Below are 21,938 nucleotides of genomic sequence, written 5' to 3'. Positions count from 1 at the left end.
CGATCCCAGGACCCTGGGATCATGACCTGAGCCGAAGACAGATGCTTAACGACTGAGCCACCCAGACGCCCTCAACATTAATATTCTTAAAGTTTTTATTCCAACAATCTGTAACTCAAGAATGGACTGGTTCTCTATGGCTTATCAGCTGACATCCTAAAAACATTGGGCATGCCATTATGAGTCCATTACTTCTTGTTTATTGTCTGATGAGTTTATATATATTTGTCTTTTATTAAAAAGATAGAATTATTGGTTATTAGAATATACATAAGTTCCACTTTAGTTGATAGTACCTAATAGCTTTCAATTGTGATTGCAAAAAATCACATTTCCACCATGAATGTAGGAGAATGAAGGAAGCATGGGAGAGATTTTTATGATGATTTGGATTCATGATTTTCCTTCACAGTGGAATTCATTTCTAAGGATAGAGACCAACAATTGTGTAAATTATGCACTCATATATGAGAGAACTTAAAAAGTCAAGGAAGCTTGGATTCAGTGTAGTATTTCTCATAACATTTCTCTGTTGCATCCTATGGCAAAATAGTTTAATTCCTTTCACTGGCCTTTAATGAAAGCAAAATAAAAATTATTTTCTCTTGAGAGTCTAATACATGTTAATATGTATTTATATTTATTATATACATGTTCTAAAGTAATCCCTGATAAAAACTGAAACTAGCATATTTGCCTTACAAATGATAACAAGGATAAACATGATAGACATATATCATGTACTGAAGATAAGAGAGAGAAAAAAAAAGAAAAGCATAAAAAATAGAAATTGTTAAAGACATTGAAGCCAAACCTAGGGTAATAATTACAGTGATGATAGAAAATAGCCCTTTTCTTTTTTCTATTCAAAGTAAGTCTTACACTGGAATGTAGAGGGCATGTGATACATAGTGAGAAAGTAAGAACATTGCCTTCAGTGTTCTAAGTTTAAAGATGAGTGTGCTTATTTTCTTTGGACAGGTATTTAGTCAAAATGAGCTTAGCTACAGATGAAATATAAAAATGAAAAATAAATTAAATCCCCAACATGAGACCTAACACAACGTTCTGATTTGCAGTGACTTACTTGGGATTTAAAAATAGGGGATTAGGAGGGGGTGGAGCAAGTTGGCAGAGGACCTAAATTTCATCTGGTTCCAGGAATTCAGCTAGGTAGTTATCAAACCATTCTGAACACCTACAAACACAAGAGGAGATCAAAGAAAAGAATAGCAGCAATTCTATGAACAAAAAAGCAACCACTTTCTGGAAGGTAGGATGTGCAGAGAAGTGAATCTAAGGTGATATTCAGGAAGATAGACCATTGGGGCGGTAGAGCCTCCATCAGTCGGCTACTGGCAAGTGATAGAGCAGCAGAGCACAAAATTGGAACTTTTAGAAGACTGCTCCTCTGAGGGACGTTGCTCCAGTGGCTAAGTGGGGGGTGGAACCCTCGCTGGGACAGTGTGGTCTCAGGACCCTTGGGTCACAGAAAGACTGAGGGTGCCTGAGTGTGGCAGAGCTCCCAGGTATTGGAGCAGGGAACCTGGCTGCAAAGATGGAGCCGAGGAGTGGGCTCTCAGCTCGGGGTTGCCATAAACCATGATCCCAGGCACAGTCAAGCCACTACTCTTCAAGCAGGGCCCCAACAAGCAGCAAATCTGGGGAGATTATTTAGCCTGGCCCCTGGCAAGGGTGATGCAATTCTGCCTCAAGCAAAGACATTTGCTGCAACAGGCCCCTCCCCCAGAAAATCAACAAGAACATCCCACCATGACCAAGTTTACTGATCAATGAGAACTGCAAAACTCCAGCGCTAGGGGAATACAGCACATAGAATTCATGGCTTTTTCCCCATGATTCTTTAGGCTTTCAAAGTTAATTTTTTTAATTTAATTTTTTTCTTTTTCTATTTTTAAAAATTTTTCTTCTTTCCTTTTTCAACCAACATCTTATCAATTCCTTTAAAAAAATTTTTTTAATTTTCATTTTTATAGTCATATTCCATCCCTTCATCGTATTTACCCTTATTTTTGTACATATATAAGTTTTACTTTCTTTAAGATTTTGGGATACAGTTTCCTCTAACAGACCAAAATACACCCAAAATCTAGTGTGTGGTTCTGTTCTATTCACCAGCCTGATCATATGTTTTTTGTTTGTTTGTTTGTTTGTTTTGAGTCTCTTCTGATTTGTTTAGTGTATGTTTTTCTGGAGTTGTTACCCTTTTAGCATTTTCTTCTCCCATTCATCTATTCTCCTCTGGACAAAACGACAAGAAGAAAAAACTCACCTCAAAAAAATGAACAAGAGGTAGTACCGACTGCCAGGGACTTAATCAGTACAGCATTAGTAAGATGTCAGAACTAGAGTTCAGAATGATGATTATAAAGATACTATCTGGGCTTCAAAAAAGCATAGAAAATACTAGAGAATCCCTTTCTAGAGAAATAAAAGAACTAAAATCTAACTAAGTCTAAATCAAAAAGGCTATTAATGAGGTGCAATAAAAAAAATGGAGGCTCTAACTGCTAGGATAAATGAGGCAGAAGAGAGAATTAGTGATATAGAAGACCAAATGATGCAGAATAAAGAAGCTGAGAAAAAAAAGAGATAAACAACTACTGGATCACGAGGGCAGAATTCGAGAGATAAGTGATACCATAAGATGAAACAATAATAAAATAATTGGGATCCCAGAAGAAAAATAGAGAAAGGGGCAGAAGATATATTGGAGCAAATTATAGCAGAGAACTTCCCTAATTTGGGGAGGGAAACAGGCATCAAAATCCAGGCAGCCCAGAGAACCCCCCCTCAAAATCAATAAAAATAGGTCAACACCCCAAAATCTAATAGTAAAACTCACAAGTCTCAGAGACATAGAGAAAATCCTGAAAGCAGCCTGGGACAAGAGGTCTGTAACCTACATGGTAGAAAAATTAGATTGGCAGCAGACCTATCCACAGAAACCTGGCAGGCCTGATATATTCAGAGCACTAAATAAGAAAAATATGCAGCCAAGAATTTATATCCAGCCAGGCATCACTGAAAATAGGAGGAGAGATAAAAATCTTCCAGGACAAACAAAAACTAAAAGAATTTGCAAAGACCAAACCAGCCCTACAAGAAATATTGAAAGGGGTCCTCTAAGCAAAAGACAGCCTAAAAGTAAAATAGTAAAATAGACCAGAAAGGAATAGAGACAATATACAGTAACAGCCACCTTACAGGCAATGCAATGGCACTAAATTCCTATCTTTCAATAGTTACCCTGAATGTAAATGGGCTAAATGCCCCAATCAAAAGACACAGTCTATCAGAGTGGATAAAAAAACAAGACCTATCGATATGCTGTCTGCAAGAGACTCATTTTAGACACAAAGACACCCCCAGATTGAAATTGAGAGAGTGGAAAACAATTTACCATGCCAATGGACACCAAAAGAAAGCTGGGGTGGCAATCCTTATATCAGACAAATTAGATTTTAAACCAAAGACTGTAATAAGAGATGAGGAAGGACACTATATCCTACTTAAAAGGTCTATCCAACAAGAAGATCTAACAATTTTAAATATCTATGCACCTAACATGGGAGTAGTCAATTATATAAGCCAATTAACAAAATCAAAGAAACACATTGACAATAATATAATAATAGTAGGGGATTTTAACACCCCCCTCACTGAAGTGGACAGATCATCTAAGCAAAAGATCAACAAGGAAATAAAAGCTTTAAATGATACACTGGACCAGATGGACTTCACAGATATATTCAGAACATTCCATCCCAAAGCAACAGAATACACGTTCTTCTCTAGTGCACATGGAACATTCTCCAGAATAGATCACATCCTAGGTCACAAATCAGGTCTCAACAGGAACCAAAAGATTCCCTGCATATTTTCGAACCACAGTGCTTAGAAACTAGAACTCAATCACAAGAGGAAAGTCAGAAAGAACTCAAATACATGGAGGCTAAAGAGCATCCTACTAAAGAATGAATGGGTCAACCGGGAAATTAAAGAAGAATTAAAAGAATTCATGGAAACAAATGGAAATGAAAACACAACTGTTCAAAAATCTTTGGGATGCAGCAAAGGCAGTTCTAAGAGGAAAATATATAGCAATACAAGCCTTTTGCAAGAAACAAGAAAGGTCTCAAATACACAGCCTAACCCTACACCTAAAGGAGCTGGAGAAAGAACAGCAAATAAATCCTAAACCCAGCAGGAGAAGAGAAATAATAAAGATCAGAGCAGAAATCAATGAAATAGAAACCAAAAGAACAGTAGAACAGATCAATGAAACTAGGAGCTGGTTCTTTGAAAGAATTAATAAGATTGATAAACCCATGGCCAGACTTATCAAAAAGAAAAGAGAAATGACCCAAATAAATAAAATTATGAATGATAGAGGAGAGATCACAACCAACACCAAAGAAACACAAACAATTATAAGAACATATTAGGAGCAACTATATGCCAGCAAATTAGACAATCTGGAAGAAATGGATGCTTTCCTAGAGATGTATAAACTACCAAAACTGAAACATGAAGAAATAGAACACCTGAACAGACCCATAACCAGTAAGGAAATTGAAGCAGTAATCAAAAATCTCCCAACAAACAAGAGTACAGGGCCAAATGGCTTCCCAGGGGAATTCTACCAAACATTTAAAGAAGAATTAATATCTATTCTTCTGAAACTGTTCCAAAAAATAGAAATGTAAGGAAAACTTCCAAATTCATTTTATGAGGCCAGCATTACCTTGACCCCAAAACCAGACAAAGACCCCATCAAAAGGGAGAACTACAGGCCAATATCCCTGATGAACATGGATGCAAAAATTTTCACCAAAATACTAGCCAATAGGATCCAACAGTACATTAAAAGGATTAATCACCATGACCAAGTGGGATTTATTCCTGGGTTGCAAGGGTGGTTCAACATTCACAAATCAATCAATGTGATACAATATGTTAATAAAAGAAAGAACAAGAACCATATGATCCTCTCACTAGATGCAGAAAAAGCATTTAACAAAGTGCAGCATGCTTTCTTGATCAAAAGTCTTCAGAGTATAGGGATAGAGGGTACATACCTCAATATCTTAAAAGCCATCTATGAAAAACCTACAGCAAATATCATTCTCAATGGGGAAAAACTGAGAGATTTCCCCCTAAGGTCAGGAACATAGCAGGGATGTCCACTATCACCACTGCTATTCAACATAGAACTAGAAGTCCTAGCCTCAGCAATCAGACAACAAAAAGAAATAAAAGGCTAAAGGCATCTGTATTGGCAAAGAAGTGAAACTCTCACTGTTTGCAGATGATATGATACTTTATGTGGAAAATCCAAAAGCATGCACCCCAGAACTGCTAGAACCCATACAGGAATTCAGTAACGTGGCAGGATATAAAATCAATGCACAGAAGTCAGTTGCATTTCTATACACCAACAACAAGACAGAAGAACGAGAAATTAAGGAGTCTATCCCATTTACAATTGCACCCAAAACCATAAGATACCTAGGAATAAGTCTAACCAAAGAGGTAAAGTATCTGTACTCAGAAAACTATAGAATACTCATGAAAGAAATTGAGGAAGACACAAAGAAATGAAAAAATGTTCCATGCTCATGGATTGGAAGAACAGTTATTGTGAAAATGTCTGTGCTACCTAGAGCAATCTACACATTTAATGCAATCCCTATCAAAATACCATCCACTTTTTTCAAAGAAATGGAACAAATAATCGTAAAATTTGTGTGGAATCAGGAAAGACCCCAAATAGCCAGAGGAATGTTGAAAAAGAAAAGCAAAACTGTTGGTATCACAATTCTGGACTTCCAGCTCTATTACAAAGCTGTACTTATCAAGACAGTATGTTACTGGCACAAAAACAGACACATAGATCAACGGAACGGGATAGAGAGCCCAGAAATGGACCCTCAACTCTATGGTCAACTAATCTTTGACAAAGCAGTAAAGAATGTCTAATGGAAAAAAGACAGTCTCTTCAACAAATGATGTTGGGAAAATTGGACAGCCACATGCAGAAGAATGAAATTGAACCATTTCCTTACACCATATACAAAAATAGACTCAGGGGCACCTGGGTGGCTCAGTTGGTTAAGCGACTGCCTTTGGCTCAGGTCATGATCCTAGAGTCCCAGGATCGAGTCCTGCATCAGGCTCCCTGCTCAGCAGGGAGTCTGCTTCTTCTTCTGACCCTCCCCCCTCTCATGTTCTCTCTCTATCTCCTTCTCTCTCTCAAATAAATAAATAAAATCTTAAAAAAAAAAAAGACTCAGAATGGATGGAAGACCTAAATGTGAGATGGGAATCCATCAAAATCCTTGAGGAGAACACAGGCAGCAACCTCTTTGATCTCAGCCGCAGCAACTTCTTCCTAGACACATCACATAAGACAAGGGAAACAAAGGCAAAAATGAACTATTAGGACTTCATCAAGATAAAAAGCTTTTGCACAGCAAAGGAAACAGTTGACAAAACTAAAAGACAACCGACAGAATGGGAGAAGATATTTGCAAATGACATATCAGATAAAGGGCTAGTATCCAAAATCTATAATGAACTTATCAGACTCAACACCCAGAGAACAAATAATCCAACCAAGAAATGGGCAGAAGACATGAACAGACATTTCTGCAAAGAAGACATACAAATAGCCAACAGACACATGAAAAAGTGCTCAACATCCCTCAGCATCAGGGAAATACAAATCAATACTTCAGTGAGATACCACCTCACACCGGTCAGAATAGCTAAAATTAACAAGTCAGGAAACGACAGATGTTGGCGAGTATGCGGAGAAAGGGGAACCCTCCTACACTGTTGGTGGGAATGCAAGCTGGTGTAGCCACTCTGGAAAACAGTATGGAGGTTCCTCAAAAAGTTGAAAGTAGAGTTACCGTACGACCCAGCAATTGCACTACTGATTATGTACCCCATAGATACAAATGTAGTGATCCGAAGGGGCACATGCACAGCAATGTCCACAATAGCCAAACTATGGAATAGAGCCTAGATGTCCATCAACAGATGACATTATATATATATATATATATATATATATATATATATATATATATATATGATGGAATATTATGCAGCCATCAAAAAAAAAATGAAATCTTGCCATTTGCAACAACATGGATGGAACTAGAGGGTATTATGCTAAGTGAAATAAGTCAGTCAGAGAAAGACAAGTATCATGTGATCTCACTGATGTGAAGAATTTGAGAAACAAGACAGAGGATCATGGGGGAAGGGTGAGAAAAATGAAACAAGAGGAAACCAGAGAGGGAGACAGACCATAAGACACTCACTCTTAATCTCAGGAAACAACCTGAGATTTGCTGGAGTGGAGGGTGGTGGGAGGGATGGCGTGGCTGGGTGATGGACATTGGAGAGGTTATGTACTATGGTGAACGCTGTGAATTGTGTAAGACTGATGAATTACAGACCTGTACCTCTGAAACAAATAATACATTATATGTTAATAAAAAAAATAGGGGATTAAAAAAAAGTTATCAGGTTAATTACCTTAATACTTAATTTTCTTTGAGTGCAGAGACCTAACTACTATTCATCATACTACTTACATAATCCGTTTTGGTAATTTATAGTAGCTACCCTCTATGGGAATATCTAATAGGTATGGTATTTGACCTGTATATATTACAATAATCAATGCTTACATTAAAAATATTAAAATAATTTAGAATTATTTTGCAAATGATGAAATTGAGTTTCAGAATGAAAAAAGAACCTCCTCAGGTTAATCTGAGTTAGGAAGTGGCCAAAAAGGATGAAAAACAGGGTCTATCCGACCTTACTGCTGGTCTAACTCACCTAAAATAAAGAATTTCTTCAGTACCTGTTCTGCACCTGTTATTTATTTTTGCCAAAAACATGGATATGGTTAAACATAAACAGGAGAGGTCATTTAATTATAGCAACCCCCTCCTTCTTTTCTGTTATATTGCTAGATATATGTTCTGCTTGATATCTATAATATCTGCCTAGATAGTGTTTTATAAAGGGGGCTATTTAGTAAGTTATATAGTTTGGATTGTTGCTCAGGAAATATTTACACCCCACCCACCCTGCCCCCATGTGAGTGGAGTACACTTTCCCATCTCACTGACATTGAGATTGGCCAAGGAATTTTCATTGATCATGGGTTATTTGCAATTGTGATGTGAACAGAAGTTTGAAATGTGCTTTGCAGTTGCACTTGGTCATGTGTATTCCTGCTTTTCTGTGAGAAAAATGTCTCAGTTACCTACTGGTCCAAGGAGAATGAGACATATGGATCCTGTGACTTTTCTCTTTTCATCTGTTGAAGTAGTAAATTAAATTGATTGCTTTCCTAATTAAACTACTCTTGTACATCTATAATGCCTATAGAGGTATGAGAAATTATCCATTTTATATATTGCTGGCTTTTATTTTCTAATATTTTGTTGAGGATCTTTGCCTCTATTTTCATTACGGATACTGCTCTGTATTTTTATAATTTTTTGTGTTATTTTGGTGTCAGGGTAATGCTGGCCTTTTTAAAACAAGATGGCAAGTTCACCCTCCTTTTTTATTGTCCATATGAATTTTTTGTAGAATTTTAATACTTCTTCTTTAAATGGTTGATATAATTTGCCAGTGGAGCCTTCTGGATTTGGAGTTTTCTTTGTGAGATGGTTTTATATATGAAGTTGAGATGCTTAAGAGGTATACGTCTCCCCAGGTTGTCTATTGCCCTTGAATGAACTGTAGCAGTTTGTCCTTTGAAGATACCTGTCTTTTATCTAAGTAGTGGAATTTATGGGCATAAAGTTATTTATAGTATTCTTAAAATTATTCTCATTTTTCAGGTTTCTTAAGAAAGTATCATAGCTCATTGATTCAAGGTCTTTATTATTTTTTTATGTTACAAATTTTTCTCTAAGTGTTGTTTATCTGCATCCCACAAATTTTGATATTATGTGCTTTATTCTTTATTCAGGTCAGCATATTTCATATTTTTCTGATTTATCTTTTCATCCATGAGTTTAGACTGTGTTTGTACATCTTAATTTCCAAATTATGTGGTGATATTCCAGACATATTTCTGTTTCTAAATTCTAGTTTGATTCCACTGTGGTCAGAAAATATAATTTGTGTAACTTGAATTCTTTTAAATTGGTTGAGATTTGTTTCTTTGCTAAGAATATAGTCCCTCTTATTGGGGAGGGTATGTGCTATGGTGAACGCTGTGAATTGTGCAGGACTGTTGAATCACAGATCTGTACCTCTGAAACAAATAATACATTATATGTTAAAAAAAAAAGAAGAAGAAGATAGCAGGAAGGGAAGAATGAAGCGGGGGAAATTGGAGGGGGGATGAACCATGAGAGATGATGGACTCTGAAAAACAAACTGAGGGTTCTAGAGGGGAGGGGTGTGCAAGGATGGGTTAGCCTGGTGATGGGTATTAAAGAGGGCAGGTTCTGCATGGAGCACTGGGTGTTATATGCAAATTATGAATTATGGAACACTACATCAAAAACTAATGATGCAATGTATGGTGAGTAACATAACACAATAAAAAAATCATTAAAAAAAAGAATATAATCTATCTTGGTAAATATTCCATTTGAAAAGGATGTGCATTTTGCTGTTGGGATAAAGAAGATTCTACAATTGTCTACTAAAATATGACTAGCATATCTGAAAACCCGAACTTTCAATTTTACTTAATTCATTTACTAACTAAATTCATTTAACTAATTAAATGAATTATTTTAATGTAATTTAAAAATCTACCAATTAATTTTTAAATAAATTTGATTTAAAATAAATCCAATTTAATTTACTACACAAAATTTGATGGCTCAAAGCTATAACAATAACCACTATTTCTTATCTCTCATTATTCTGTGGGTTTCCTGGGCTCAGCTGGGTGAGGCTTCTGCTCTACGTGCTTCTGTTACCTTGGGCCACAGTCATCTGCAAGTTCTAGTGAGTGGGGATTTCCAATGAGGCCTACTTACAAGGCTGGCAGTTGCTGCTGACCCTGCTCTCAGATTTCGGTTTGGGTTGTCAGTCGGTATGCTTTGGTTCTCCTCCAGGTGGGCTCTCCACATGACTTGGAATTCTCACTACATGTGTGAATTCCAAAAAAGGAACCTTCCAAAAATTAAAGGTGGAAGCTTCTGAGCTATTGCAGCCCATCTTCAAAAGTTACAAAATGTCATTTCTGCCACATTATATTGATGAAAACAATTCACAGGATAAACTCAGATTCTAGGAGAGTGGAAATAGACTCAACTCTCAATAAGAGCAATAGTAAAGACTTTGCATCCATTTTTAAGGTTCTCCATAAATTTTCTTCCCATAAATTTTTCCCTACAAAACAAAAATTGGCCAGTTGTAGTCAAGAGAACTTCTCTTTTAAGCAGGAAGTTCAAAAAGTCATGGATACATAATGTTATTATATTTTGGCAATGCTAACATGTGAATTTTTTGATAAATCAAGAAACATCTTATGATTGAGAATATTTAACACTTATAATTGGCAGCATATTTTTTTTCTTTATAAGAGGATACAGTTTAACTAGTGATGTAGATACTACTTAGTATCAATTATGCTCTTTTCAACCTATGAAAGCTTAAGATTTCACTTTATTCTATGCCCAGTATTATTACACTTAAGTGTGAGTATTGAGTCTGCTATAATAATACCTTAGACAGATGGAAAATGAATCTATGAGCAGGCCAACCATGTATGTCAGGGGTTAATCAGAATAGGCTAGGCTATACTGCCTCAAGCAATCCCCAAATGTGTGACTTAGTACAATGAAAGGTATCTTTCTCACATACTACAAGAGCAATGCAGGTTTGTAGGGAGCTTTGTTTTAGGCAGTCATACAGGGACTCATGCTGATCAAACAGTTCAGATCTCAGAATGTCATCATATGTGCATATGACCTTCCATTATCACAGCAAGAAAACAGACAGTTTGATAAATCAGGTACTGGCTTTTTTTTTTTTTTTTTCTTTCAGCTGGTCTAAATTTATCTTGTATGGTATATTCATCCTAATAAAGAAACATAGCTCCACACAAATTGAAAGGGAGTTTGGTATTTGGGGAAACAGAGGGAATATTCGGTGTGCATCTTTCCACATTGGCTGACATTGCTTCTATCCAGTGTGATTTAAGAGGACGTTAGGAATTCTCACGTTGAAAAGGTATTACCCTGCAAGCCCATTATCTATGTTCAAATGTCCATTATTAGATTATTTATTCCAGGGGATTAAGACTGGATCTCTCATTTTAACTTAAGTATGCAATTATACATTGAATGCTGAATACTTTGAATCATTATTAACAGCTTGGTATGAATAAAGTTAGGGTTTTTTTTTCACGGATGAACTCAGTAAAATATAACTAGATAGAGTGAAATATTAGTCAAGTCAGGCTTCAGTAGTAAGTTTTATAGAGGAATTCTGGGCAATTCAGGTAAGGATATTGGCACTAGGCTTCTTCGAGTGACCGAGGTACCACACTACTGGGTATGCTGAATAAGTGGTGGCACGGTTTTAAAAGATACCTAACTTTAATTCTATAAAATAAAGAAAAAAAAAGTAGAGAGAATCGTTGGTGTTGTTCTTCTAATATTTTTAATTCTTCACCCTTGGAGCTTATGGGTGTTTTTTACTTTCTCACCTACCTGTTGCTGGATAGAAGTTTGTAAACTAATTAGGGCTGATCTGTGTGCATGGGATGTGTGCAGGCACACAGGGTCCTGGTTGGAATGTTCCCATGCTTGATTTAATTTTCTGTTGTCACCATCTTTAAAGTCTTCAATTTTTTTAAATAAGAGATACCACACTTTAACTTTTCATTGATCCCCACAACTTAGGTAGCCAGTCCTATAAATAGTTCTGAGCAATTAATTGTGAGTAGAAGTGATATGTGTCCCTCCTGGGCTAGTACATTTAAAGTCATGGAAAATCTTGTCCAGTTTTCATGTTGAACAGAGTCATCAAGTGAAAATGATGGTCATGCCATATGAAGGAGAAATAACCTTGCAGTAAATTACAAATATTGACACAATTCACATCATTCCATGTGTGTTTGCCCCTAGGGAACATGCTTTCAGAACTTCTTACATCGAAAGTGGAGTCTTCTTTTCCACCCCTTGAATCTAGGCTTCCTTGTAACTTGCTTTGGGCAATAAACTGTGATGGAAATAATGCTTAATCCGAGCCCAGAGCTCAAGAGGCCATCCATGCTTTCTCCCTCTCTTGGAACTCTGACAGCTCTCATGTGAATAAGCAGGGGCTAGTTTGCTAGAGAATGAGACGATAAGCAGCAGAGATGAACCATCCCAGTTGAGATGGCAAGTATGTGTGAGAGCCATGACATAGGAGTAAAGCCTACCCCCTGATGATCCACGGCTGACCACAGACACATGCATGATCCCCTCTGAGAATGGATACCTCTGCAGAACTACCCATGTGACTATTAGCTTTTGAGCTTTTTGTGTTACTTGGCAATAATAATTGATTCAGAGATTTGAAAGATGCTTGTTACCACAGCATACTGACTGAAAAACTATTTTTGAGCACTTACTATATGCTGCAGACACTATCCTAAGCTCTTTATATATTATCACATTTGAATCTTAGAACAATTATATTGTTCTATTATTATTCTCATTTTACTGATAAGTGAAGTAACAGAAAACAATTCATCCAAGGGTTGTGATACATAGTACAGCAGAATGCAAACCCTGTAATTTCACATTTGGGCCCATTTTTGCAATCACTGCCTTATTTTGCTCAAGGTCACAGGAATTGCTAATGGAGGAGTTAGTTGTATGACAACACAGATTATTGGACATCAACATGCATGTTTCTTATTCACTAGATCTGAAGTGGGGTCTGAAAATTTGCATGTCTAACAAGCTGCTGGAATATATTAATATTGTTGAACTGGGGACCATAGGTTGCAACTACTGCTCTTGGCTTTTGACCTTGACTGGTTAAAATGTATTATATTAAAATTCAGAGTATTTCTCTTGAAATTTATTGTTCTTGATACTTTTTGTGTTAAGTAAAGTGAAACATAGTTTGATATTTTTAAGAAACATTATATTCATTTCTATTTGTCAGTTTTAAGGGAACCACAGAATTCCTACTTAAGATGGGAAGTTTTATGGCAAAATCTTAAAGCAGAACTAGCCAATCTCTGATTATTCTTTTGATTCAGAGATGCCTAGAAAAAATTGCAGTTATAGGTACAGTGAGAAGATTTAGTACTAGCATTTTTAATATTCAATTTTACCACAGTTTCAGGCTGTTTGGGTTTTTAAAAGTAGTAGTTCATGTTAATCTAGACTGCTCTGGTAATTGAAAAAAGAAAGAAAACTGCAACTTAATTTGTTTCCACAAAGGCTGTATAAAAACAGACATTCTATGCTGATGTTAACCACAGGAGGTCATGGTGAAAGATAGCCCACCGAAGTTCTGATTACCACAATGAGTCTGTGTAGGCATCACTGATGAATGGTTATTATTGTGTATTCACTCACAACTGCACTGCACTCCATTATGAAAGTTTATAACGCAGTTTCATCATTATAAGTAACATGCACAGCCAGACAACCCTGGGGAAAACATAGTTAAATAGCGGATTAAAGAGGTTATTTAAGTGGAAGAAATAGTCTACTATTAACTAGAGAAATGAATATTTTCAACTGTGAAAGCCTGGGTTTTCTGCCACTTATATCTGGGGTTATGGCTATCTAGGCAACAACATCAGGGCGAGGCCAGTTTTTATAAACTGTCCATTTGAAAGACTGAGGAAAACAAATGTAGTATTTTCACCCAAATCATCAAATTGTAGATTGGCATCCTAGCCATCCTCTATGGAAATTATTGATTCCAGTGGCATCACAGCTGTTACCTTTCTTTTAAGTAAAGAACCAGCTGTCACTTTCATTGGAATCAAATTATCTGGCAAACATTGATTTTTTAAAAAGATTTTATTTATTTATTTGACAGAGAGAGACACAGCAAGAGAGGGAACACAATCAGGGGGAGTGAGAGAGGAAGAAGCAGGTTTCCCATGAAGCACGGCACCCGATGCGGGACTCGATCCCAGGACCCTGGGATCATGACCTGAGCCGAAGGCAGACGCTTTACAACTGAGCTAGCCAGGCACCCCAAGCATCGATGTTGAATACAAAGTTAACGTGTGTCTCCCAGTCCAATTTGAGAAGCATCTGATATAGAAGGGATTTGCCTCAACACAATAAAGGCCATATATGAAAAAATGACGGCTAACATCATACTCAATAGTGAAAAACTAAAAGCTTTTCCTAAGATCAGAAACAAGACAAGGATCCCTTATTTACCACTTTTTCAACATAGTACTGGAAGTCCTGGCCAGAACAATTAGTCAAGAGAAAGAAACGAAAGGCATCCAAGTCAGAAATAAAGAAGTAAAATTATCTGTTTGCAATTACATGATCATATATGTAGAAAAATCTAAAAATTTAACAAAAGATGGTAGAACTAATAAACTATTTGGTAAATTAATAAAAATTGATTTGTAACATTAAAGAAAGTGGCACAAAAAACATACAAGGATCACTTGCATTTCTTTCTTTTTTTTTTTTAAAGATTTTATTTATTTATTTGAGACAGAGAGAATGAGAGACAGAGAGCATGAGAGGGAGGGGGGTCAGAGGGAGAAGCAGACTCCCCGCCGAGCAGGGAGCCCGATGTGGGACTCGATCCCGGGACTCCAGGATCATGACCTGAGCCGAAGGCAGTCGCTTAACCAACTGAGCCACCCAGGCGCCTGATCACTTGCATTTCTATACACTAACAATGAACTATACAAAAAGCAAAGTAAGAAAACAATCCCATTTATAAGAGCATTAAAAAAAATACTTAGAAATAAACTTATCCAAGGAGGTGAAACATTTGTACACTGAAAACTATAAAACATTAATGAGAGAAAAAGTTTGTTTTAGATCTTCAAAAAAATTTAAAGAGATGTGAACTATATTTACCATATATCCTTAAGTAGGTGAGCATTCAAATGCTTTTGGAATAAACAAAATCAGGTGCCCACCTTTATGCCATTTATGGTAAGTCCATTTGCCTGCCATTTACTGAGTATGCACCAAGTGCCAGGTTTTGAACTTGGCACTTTATGGATTATCCTTTATCCTCATAATCAGCTTTAAGTTAAATATTTTCTTCCCTTATTAAGTAATTCCCAAATGGGTACTTGTAAACAAATCCTCTCATAGCACATTATCTATTCCATTACAGTTATTTGAAAACTGTGCATTTGTATTAATGGTAACTAAGTCCAAGGATCAAACTAGTAATGTTGATAATTCAATACATACATAATTATCTATTGGAGATACCTCTATATTATGTCAAAACATTAATAAAATGTAAAAAGAAAAGAACCCATGATGTAAATAGTAATTTAATAGGAGCTGCATTTGGGACTTATTTCACCAGTCATGTGGGAGTGATTGTATAAGACAGTACTTGATTTCTATATCTACCTGCCAGATATTTCTTCACTTCTTCCTTAATAACGAAATCAGAATCTTGTTTTGTTCAATTATCTAGCCCAAAAGGACAGTAACCCTGTCCAAAATGTAGAGGTAAATATACTTTAATGAAAACTAATCATAGAAATCCCAAACCTCTCATAGATGATTAATTTAGGATGTGATACAGTTCAATAGGATGTGAAAGAATGTCAGCTCTGAGGTTTCTCGGCAAGGTTTCTTTGATTTTTAATGATTTAATTGGAATAGACATTGTTATATTTTTCTGTGACAAATGGAACTGCTTCTCCCATCTTGTGATAACAGGGTAGTTGGAAAGAGGACAAGACCAATGCACTGAAGATGGCAGAGAGAAAAAAGAGAATAGCCAAGGTTCTAGGTAATTTTTTTAAAACTTTTGATTTAACCATTTATAACGTTTTACTATCTCTGGTTTCCTCAGTATACAATATAAAAATTTCAACTAAATGTATTTGATTTAAGCTTTTTCCTGCCTATAGCTGAGGGCATCCTATTTGTTATAGTATGTAAGTATTAAGCATACAGAGACTCTACTGAAAGAGGAAATTGATTTGACCTATTACTTGTTCTAGGTGATCTCTCTGGGATTCTGAGACCAGCAGTACTTCATTTACCTAATAAATAATTTATTCTACCATTTAGTTCTCAAATTCAAATTACAATCATTGAAGTATATAAAATATCTCAATTAGATTCAGATTCCCCAGAATATGTATGATTTATTTCCAACAATACCTTGAAAATCCAGGTTATTATTTTCTGAGATTTCTCTGGCCACCATCAATATAGTTTCATATCCTAATCAAAGAAGATTCTAAAATAGTAAAAAAGAATCTAAAGAATATTTTAAACTTCAGTAGACATAGAAATAACTTCAGATTTATCTGATTTCAAGTCATTTAAGGATAAATAAGAGAAAGCAATTCCAAATTCAATAAGACAAAAACATGCAGCAACTCAAAGTAAATGAAATTGATTTGTAACATCAAAGAAAGTGGCATAAAAAATTGAGATGTGGAAACTTACATGGCCCTTAATAATCTAGTCTTTTTTTAAACTTTTCCTCCCTTACCCCATGCAATGTATTCCCTGGTCTCTCCCTCCTGTTTGCCTCAGAAAGAGAATTGCTTACCATTTTCTCATTGAAACCAGAGTTTTCACTCAGCTGAGAGATTTCTCTTCAATCCAGCACCTTCTTCTTAGAATATTCATTTACCTAATTTCAATTTGACCAGCTTCTACTGCTTCATTTCTCACATTAGATACTGTTTTCTCCTTGATGCTTTTCCTGACTCACTACAACCTGTTAAGGTACTTTCCTATTTAGGGTTCACCTACTATGTTTCCCATTACGGCATTATTCTATTATATTGAATTTGACTAATAAATAAACTGTGAGCTCTAGAAGAAGAGTGTGTGTTTGATTTGTTCACCATCTTACAGCCAGCATGTAACACAGTACCTAGGTCTTAACAGAAACTTCATAAATACCTGTAGTTTGAATGAATACATAATAACTACTCCAAGTAACGATGCTGGGATTTTAGAGTTTATAGGAAGAGAAGGGATTATACACAAAAATAATGGAATTGGAAGCTTTGAGAAGGAAACAAAACAAACTCAGACTCACTGGCAGATTATTGCAATGTTTTCAGGATGTGGTATCCTACAAGGTTGTAGGTTTAGTTTTATAAACACCAAAAGCTACTGAATACATTATTTTTAGCTTTCTAATATATATGAGATACCATGCTAGGTGCTGGTTAAATAATAATGAAGAAGATTTTGGCATCTCTGCCTTTAAGAACTTTGCAATGAATGAGTATCTGAATAATGTGTTTCTGAGTAGGACTTTTTAAAAATATTTGCAGTTATCTTCCTTCCTCAGCTTCCTTTTCTCCCCTAGTTCTCCTTATTAACAATTTACCCAAGGGGTTTATATTTAGATCACAGGATAGGAGAACTTCAATATTATGTTAATCTCTGCATTGCCTATTCAGTTTGGTAAAATCTACGTGTGCTCCATCTTGAATTGTTGACTTTGTAGTAGCTTTAAAAAAAAGAGAGATAATGAAAGTGAAGAAATGTATTGGACCTTAATTAAAGGATGGTTGTAAGACCAACGTGAAGATGATCAAACTTTTAAAATAAAAACAGGTTGGTCGAAGTGGTGGAACAATAATGTAATTTAACTTCTCTTGGTGTAAATATGCTGAATGTTCTTGTAGAATTAACCCTGGCCCAGTGCTTGATTACTGTGAAAATATCGCACCTCTGTGCTTTATTGATAAATAAATGCTTTGTAAGGTTGAACTAAGTTACAACTTCAGAGACTGATAAAATTTGTATTATGAATACTAATTTTTACCACAGGTGAAGCAGCAAACAATAATAAAGCTGGTTAATACAAGGTGCAAGAATAAGAAATATTTCCGTATTATAAACCAAAGTTCATTTTCTTGCTAATGAGGCTTAAATCCTAATTTCACATTCGGTATAGAGACTGAGCTCGTCATGTCCATAATATTATTGGGAAGGCAGGTACTTCAATTAGGGCAAACATTAAGCAAAAACAAACAAAACAAAACACTTGTATGCTTCAGAAATTAGAGAACAAATCTAGTTTTTCCTGTTTTACGGCAAAAAATCTTCAGAATAATTTAACTAGATTATAAAGACCATTTGTAATAATAGAAATAAATGTCACTCATTATTTTGCTATTCGAAATTGCTGTTATAACTATATTTCACTTTTCAAGCTTTTACCTTTTAAAAAAGAACATTTTTTCTTGAAAATCTTTATTGTTGTCTCTCTCTATATACTTATATATGTATATGTGTATCTATATACAGTTCATTCATAGATGTACAAAGTTTAGTTTTTCCCTTGGTTTAAGATTTTATTATGCTGATTCTTGGAATGCCTATTAATTAGAACAAATACTATTTTGTATTAATGTTTTTTTACAGATTTCTGATGGTATTTCCAAGAGGAAAAATAGACAACTGCAAAAGACCCATAGGTGATCCAGGTATCAGAGTATACAGGTTAGAACTTTAACTGAAATTAGCATGTGTACAGAAATGGGGGTGGTGAAAAGACTTTGGAAGAACACATGAAACGACCGCCAAGTTTATTAGATTGCAACATGGAAAGTTCCTAGAAGAGCCTGATATGCCCTCCAGAGTTTACTGTTGCACTTGAACAAAGACACTGTTGACTCCCTTTTGTTTGCTGAATTAGGAGTGTAGAAGCATGGGGGAAGAAACTACTATAGACACAAGACAGTGCCACAGTGGGGTATCTTGGACTCCTCTATTAGGTGCAGGAAGAGTATATGGCTGCCAAATATACACCATTGTACATAGCTGTGCTCGAGCTGTCTTTAAGTAACCTGTCCTGATTTTATTATGAGCCTTCAGGAGCAGTAACTACTGCAGGCAGGAATCAAAAAGTTTAGCCTAGGGGCGCCTGGGTGGCTCAGTTGGTTGAGCGACTGCCTTCGGCTCAGGTCATGATCCTGGAGTCCCGGGATCGAGTCCCACATCGGGCTCCCTGCTCGGCGGGGGGGTCTGCTTCTCCCTCTGACCCTCTTCCCTCTCGTGCTCTCTGTCTCTCATTCTCTCTCTCAAATAAATAAATAAAAATCTTAAAAAAAAAAAAGTTTAGGCTAAATATTCATAGCTCGTATCAGGAAAATATAAAGTGCTGAGTTTCTTACAGGGCCTCCAAATAGCCCAACGATATTCTGATGACATTAGTTTGCATTATGTTGAAGATTGCTATGGGTTTCATTACTTTTCTTTTCTATTATTACCTTATTTTATTTTCATGGGAATAAACATTTCCTTTCAGTACTTGTCTTGAGCAAACCTATGAAAATTATGGTGCTAAGAAAATTCCGTATGTGCGATGCACTATTCGTATATAAAGATTTGTATGCCATATTTTCATTTTCTACTTTAAAAGATTTATTTTAGAGGTGATCTTTATCACACTTTTGGGAGATCAATAACCACTTCTTTAAGCAGAAAGTAAAAATTATCTATTAATTTAAAAAAATTATCTTTGTATCATCACAAATCACATTACAAGTGGTGATTGCTATACCCCATTAGGAAAAGATACGTATATGTTAAATTGCATCAGCTCCGATGTTAGGAAGACCAAGACTGAATGTAACTTTCTATCACCTTTAATTCAAATAGTTGATAATTTATCCTGGGTAGTTGTTTAAACCTATCTTGCTCTGGGTACTGTGTATGTAATATGCAAATAAGGTTATCTCAAGATGAAATTTAACATTGTCTTAGAAAAAGCAAACAATACAGTGCCTGAACAGAGTGCCTAAGCAGTGCACAGGAATTCTTATTACCAGCAGTTCTTTTTCCTAAGCTGTTCAACTCTCTTCCTTATTTCTAGTTACTGAAATCCTACTTGTGGGCAAACTTAAATACTACTTCTATTTTCCCAGCTGTAAGTAATAATTTCAGTTGAAACTTGAAAATAATTTAAAATTATAAATATCAAAGTAATACTTGGAAAAAGTCAACTCCTTTTTAGGTCTTTATTTCAAGGTAACATTCGGTATTCAGACTCAAATATTAAGGAAAAATAAACAGGTAACTCACATAATTACTGCATGACATACTGTTCACAGAAGGGTTATTTTTATGAAACTGATATTTTAATATTAGAAGTGGGGATTCTACTTTACATTTCATAATTTTCTTAAAGATGTTATAAAAATAATACCCCACTTTTATATACAACACACAGCTACTGAAAATCCACTGCTCAGTACTTTCATTACTTTTAAAGAAAGAGGAAAAAGGACAGTATACCATTTTGTATAACTAGGGAGTTTAATAATTATAATAATAAAAAAATTCTCATATAAAGAACAAAATTAGCTGCACTTGCAAAAGGAGCGTAAAACACATTAAAATTTGCTAGAGTAAGTGCTTCTTCCTTTTAATGGGCTGAAGCATATTCTGTGTCTGTACAATTGGATACAATCCTATCAGGACAGGAAAGGGCTATTAAAGCTGAAGAGGCCAGAATATAGCAAAATCTTGAATAATATTAAATGCTTAATAATATCTTCATGCATATAGAGATTCGTCTTGACATTGTTAGTGTATTTCAATGAAATGAATGTAATTAACATACCTGTAATTATTATTCTTATTTTTAAGGGAGAGTGCACATATTTAATATGAATTTTAATTGCATATAAAACTTAATATTAAAAATATAATAATCATTGTTTTTATTCCTATAGGGAGATTAAATCAAACTAAACAACATAAGAATTTGGCATTGGTAAATTATAAAGCAATAAATGCACAAGAAAAATGTGTCAAACATGATTTTGAAGGGTCAGAAGCAGTTTTCAACAAAGTTCCCATGTGACTAACATTTTCTTTCCTATACCGTTTACTTTAGTGTCCCTTAAGTTTATGTTAATAAGAAAAAACTGTGATCATTAAATCCATAAGCAGTTACAATCACTTGACAAAGTCAAATTTTAGCAGATAGCAACACAGGATGATTGAACAGATTCCCATAGTACCATGTGTCACTTCTCCAAAAGAGTTGTGGAATTCATAGATATGATATGCATTAATAATAAGGGACGCTGATGCGATGTTCTACATTCTACATGAAACTGGTATTCTTGGCAGGGGTAAAATCATGTTTTTTATTTGAGTTTTTTTTTTTTTTTTTCCATGGAAATGGATAGCTCAGCAGACAAAAGTGAACTCAATGTTTATATCCTATTAATTAATCATAAAAAGGTCAAAAGCCAAACATAATTTTTGATTTACTAAATTACATTCTAAATAGTAAATATTTGCTTTTTCTTTATAAGTGATTTGATAAAAGCTTTTGAGGACAAGCTTTAAAATCCCAGAAATGTGTCATTATGTTGAGAAGGCATTGAATAGAATTTGAGAAGATGACAAAAATCTCTGAGTAATGGAGATTTTAGGGTTCTAAGAGTTAGAACTATGGGGAAATATCTTCAAATACCGGGGCAGCTGCATCCAGTGGTTATAGATCAGCTCCATTCAGATCCTCCCTCTGATTAGTGCTGCTATGGCTATAACCTCTGGCACTCTCTCAGAAGAGAAGTTCTCTTCTAACCTTGACCAAAAGGTAGACATTTCCTTTGATAATCCTTTATAGAGCTGGAGACAGTTTAATACTTAAAGAGCCAGGGAATAAGAACAGGAGTCCTGATAATACCAAGAATTTGAATGGATTAGAAGGGTATTTTAGAGATTTTCAGAATTTGA

This window comes from Mirounga leonina, unplaced genomic scaffold, assembly GCF_011800145.1.
Source record: "Mirounga leonina isolate KUSES-001 unplaced genomic scaffold, KU_Mleo_1.0 Mir_168, whole genome shotgun sequence".
NCBI lineage: Eukaryota > Metazoa > Chordata > Mammalia > Carnivora > Phocidae > Mirounga > Mirounga leonina.
The sequence above is the reverse complement of the archived record's forward strand: the minus strand, read 5'-3'. Positions refer to the sequence as shown.